Source organism: Stegastes partitus, unplaced genomic scaffold (genome assembly GCF_000690725.1).
Source record: "Stegastes partitus isolate 25-593 unplaced genomic scaffold, Stegastes_partitus-1.0.2 Scaffold1073, whole genome shotgun sequence".
NCBI lineage: Eukaryota > Metazoa > Chordata > Actinopteri > Pomacentridae > Stegastes > Stegastes partitus.
Genome location: NW_007578804.1, coordinates 44,667 through 49,531, shown reverse-complemented (window position 1 = coordinate 49,531; position 4,865 = coordinate 44,667). Strand labels below are relative to the sequence as shown.

The 4,865-nt window shown below is 49.4% G+C and overlaps 1 pseudogene; it reads right to left on the bottom strand.

The window, feature by feature from the left end:
* Positions 1–2,506: 2,506 nt before the first annotated feature.
* Positions 2,507–4,665, bottom strand: LOC103367644 (piggyBac transposable element-derived protein 4-like; annotated as a pseudogene).
* Between the last annotated feature and the right edge of the window lie 200 nt (positions 4,666–4,865).

Here is a 4,865-nt window from a genome sequence, read left to right as displayed (position 1 = left end):
AGAGAAGAATGGGGGGAGGACATGTGGGAAAGGGCCATGAGCGGGATTCGAACTCATGACCTCCACATCAGGACTGTAGCCCTGTACATGGGACACCAGCTCAACCAGGTGAGCTGTAGCGGCGCCCCCAATGATGCATCATTTTTTACAAAACCTTTCCATCATGACTCTGGCGGTGTGAAAGAAGGGCAAAACATCAGCTCAGCACTTTCTTTACACATGAAAGTATGTGATACCAACAGACATTAGCATGCAACAGTTACATAGCAATGAGCTGTGTCTACCATTCTGGGGGTCGTAAGCTTGCACATGCTGACATCATATTGAGGAAAATGGACGTGTTACTTTAGTCACAGTTCTAAACCAACTTCTCGAACAACATTGCCTCAGTAGTTTGCCATACAGTTCCATTATGGGAAGTGTGGGACCCAGTGAGTTATCCTCAAATCAGGTTAAATATCTCAAGTTGCTCCGGTTGCAACCAAAGTATCGCTGACTGTTCGGGCTTCCTTGATTACGAGGCTAACTGTGTGTCAACAGGCTAATTTAATTAAAAAGGTCTGCACTATGAATGGGCACGGAACTGCTGTCACCCCATGTTAAGGCCTGGTCTTGAAGTCAGAGGCCTCACTGTTGATGTTTTGTTTTAGTTTTGGTGCTTGTGTTGCGTATGACTTAGGTACTGTATTGAATTGAATTGGCAGATCTAGCCTGGGGTCAAGACAGAATTCCAGCAAACTCACAATGTTGTCGTCATCATTTGTCAAAGTCACTTTGGTGCTGGAGAAACTTAAAGGTCCTCTCTGGGCTGGAGTGCATGGTGTGAATCAGAAATCAGGTCCTAAAGCGGACTTTCTGTCAGGACATCACCCGCAGTTCGGCTTTGATTTGTATGATTTGTTCGTGAAAACCTTGAACCTTGCAGTTGAATTTTACTTCAGTATGTAAACATTAACTGGACCTTTTTCTGTATCCAAAGCAGTTCCTTTTTTTAAAAAGAAAATCTTGAACTGAGACACTCCAAAGCCACTCTCTTATTTATATTTTGTATGTTTTATTTGATAAAAGCCATGCTTCCTGAATTGTTTTCATTTGCAATATAACTGTAAGATTTCATGTTGGAATCAGAGCTCACTTTTTTTTTTGTACTACATTCACTGATGTTGGACTTTTTATAAGTGTAACATATTCACACAGTAGTTATTTCTAACTGTTTAGTGCTTTGAACACAACTCCAGTAAACCAGTGAACCCAGCTGAGGTGTGTCTGAACTCATTGAAGCACCGTCTCTGCCATCACAGAAGCATCACACAAAAACCGATGAACTCAATCAGGGACATCAGAAAATGAATGGATGGATAAATATCCACCCCCTTTAAGCCAGTATTTATTAGATGCACCTTTGGCTGCAATTACAGCATTGAGCCTGTGTGGATAGGTCTCAATCAGCCCTACACATTTTCAGTTTTGCCCCATTCTTCTTTGCAGAACTGTCAGATTACATGGGGATCATGGGTAAACGGCCCTCTCAGCTGGATTGAGGTGGGCTTTGACTTGGTTGACTGAAAATATTCATCTGCATCAACCCATGCATTGCCATCAACATTTATAAGCCTTCCAGGACCTGCTGCCAAGAAGCGTCCCGCATCATGATGCTGCCTCCGCCATGCTATGCTATGTTTCAAACATAGTGACTAGTTGCAGGGACGGATCTACCGGGAAGATGCCTTGCCACCCCGGCTGCCACCCCAGTTCTGAACGATGTAATTCAAAAATATGTGGCCGGTCGGAAAGAACGAAAGTCCGCATATGACGAATAACGAGCGAAAGTCCGATGTCCGAGTGCTTGTGAATGCACCATGAGGACGTTCTACTACAGACACATACGAGGCGACCCGACTTCCGGTGAGGCTGCTCATAGTGCGCCTCCCTTATGTGGACCAGAGTCGGACTTCGGCGGCCAGCAAGACATGAAAGTAAGACAGCAGTTAAACTGGGTTAGACCACACGGTAGTAAATCTGTAAGCTATGTAGTAGACGCTAACAGTGTCTAAGTTCACATACAGGGTTTGCTTGTGAGACGAGCCGCGGTTCCAGTGAGCCCGGGTCTTTCTAACGGTCACGTGTGTAGCTAGCTAGCATTAAAGAAGGATGGGGTAGGATGGGGGTTACAGGACATTAAAGTGTAACTAAACCTCCAGTCACACCAGGTTTTCATGCAAACTACCTTGTGTTTGCTTAATGCTGGGTTTGGTTTATGTTTAAAAAAAAAAAAAAATTAGTGTCAACGTCACAGTAACACCAGCATTGATGTGTTTCATCATAGTTCAGTCATATAGTTTGGTTTATGGCAAAAAAACAAACATGTTTAAGTGTTAAGCACCTCTTTAGGTTTTAAATTGTACACTTAAGCTTGTATCATAGTAATGAAGACTGTCAAAGGAAACACAGTAAAGTCAGTGTGAATCTTCTAGGAGACAACAAAGAATGAAGAGGAAGGGTNGGGTCAAACTGTCCCGCGGTCCGAGGAAGAGTAGATGTCGGCACACGCAGGGCAGTACAGGAGCGCGCAGCCTCCGCATATGTATTTCTCGCAGCCACGGCAGACGTTGTGCGTTTTGCTGTCCTTCTTGGAGGGACAGACCTGACACCTCTTCCTCTTTCTGGCGGGGATGGGTTTCACAGGGCCCGTGGAAGTGGGAGGCTCAAGCGGGGGGTCGACGACGGGATCCGTGCTCGGACGGGAACAAGAAGTAGAAAAAGAAGAAGAAGAAGCAGAAGAAGAAGCGACCCCCCCGGCAGTGGTGGCCAGCCGGACGCTTTTCACGACCGCCACGGCCGACTCGGTGCGCGCCAGGTGAGCCCTCCGTTCGATGAGCGGAGCGACGAGCGCCTTGCCCAGCTGCTCGAGAAACACCCTCCTCTTGTTGCGCCTGCGGAGCATCCAGTCAGGATTGAGCTCTCGCCATATCACGAAAGCGTTGTAGGAAGACACGTCGAGAACGTTGTGGAAGACGGCGAGGGGCCAGCGCCCGGTCATCCTCCTGCAGCTGTAGACCAGGACTTTGTCCAGGTTGTCCACCCCGCCTTTGTTGGAGTTGTAGTCCAGGATGGCGGCGGGCTTCTTGTCCGCGCGCCGGCGGGCGACGTCCGCGGCCCGCGCGTGGAGCGTGCTGAGCAGCACCACGTTCTTGTTTCTCTTGGACAGGTAGGACACCAGCGCGGTGTCGGCCGTGAAGGTGAACTTGGAGGAGAGGACCCGTCTCCCTCGGAGCGCGAGCAGGGCGTTAGGGGAGCTCGGGTTTGTTCTTCCTGATCGTGCCGAGCAGGGTGTTGTTCCTCTCACGGAGGAGCCGCTGCGCGAGTCCGTAGGAAGTGAAAAAATTGTCGCAGGCGATGTTGCGGCCCGTCAGGCCCTCCGTCACCTCGAGCACCACGCGCGCCGCCTGATTCCTCTCCCTTTCCCGGACTTCCCCGTGTAAACCTGCATTTTCCAAGCGTAGCTGGATCTGGCGTCGCAAGCCACCCACGACTTGATCCCGTACTTGGCAGGCTTGCTCGGCATATACTGTTGAAAGGGACAACAGCCTTGGGAGGGAGGGAGAGAGGTACATTACAGAACCTGTCTATTTTATCGCTCCGACGCAGAAAAATAAATCTGAAATAAAACCATTTCTCTTCAAAAATATATCTAGCGCGTGTGCGAAATACAGATTTAGTCAGTGACTATGTTCTCAGAGGGGAAGTTAAGCCGGAAGGTTCTGGAATGTTCTGGAATGTGTGTGCGTGTGTTTCATCCCATCATTACCAAAAGAAAAGGCCAAGACAAAAAGAAATAAAATCTTTTTATTGATTTTATTGTTTGTGTCACCTTTGAACAGAACCAATTGCTCGTCCACCGTGCCGTGAGGACCAGGGTTGTAGAGGGCCCGCAACCGCTCGACCCACACGTCCCAGACCTTTCTCACGGCCGCCAGTTTGTTCGAGGCGCTCTCTCCTCTCTCGTTTCGCGGTCGTCGAACCTCACCAGCTTCGAGGAAACATGAAAGAGTTTGAGCGACATCGTAGCACGGAAAATCGCCCGTCTGCTCTCCTCGCCTCGGGACCTGTACACGCCGGCTGGGATGAGCAGCCCCACGAAGGCGTGCAGGTCGATCTCGTCCATCCGCCTCCAGCCGTCTCTTTCCGTATTTCCTAACACCCTTGCGATTCGTCTCCTCCAGGATAATTTTGTCTATTTCCAGGGTGAGGAAGAGGTAGAACGTCGAGACAATGTCTCGGGCGTTGGAAACCGTGTAGGTTGTGGTCCCGGTGGCCAGGGCTGCTGTTGCTGCTGCTGCCGCCACTGCTGCAGCAAGGGTGTCGTTTCGTACGGTGTAGACGACCAAGTTATTTCCCTGTTTTTTGACAAGAACGTCTCTTGTGCAACAAGAGGGATTTCTTCTTCTTCTTGGAGTGAGAGGAGTGAGAGTGGAAGAAGAGCGCGGAGAGATTGGGAGACATTTGTTCTTTCTTTTTCTTATCTATTCTTTGTCTATTCTAGACTTTGTTTATTGTTGTATGTGTTAGTTTGTTAGGTTTGTTTCATTAGTTTAGTGTTTGTTTTGCGTGTTTTTGCGGCCAGACGCCGTCTGGTTGGGAGGAGGAGGAGGCAGTTGAAGCCATCATGGCGGCCTCAGATTTTACCTCCCTGTCTCGGGAACATGCCATCAAGCTGGCGGCCGGTTCCCCGTGCAGCGTCGAGGACGTGGCCCTAGCCGTGGGCGAGCGGATCGGCCACGGCTCGGTCAAGTCCGCTGCGCGGGTGAACCGGTCAGTAGTTTTGTTCTTAGAGAAGGTAGAGCAGGTGAAGCTGCTGGTGGAGA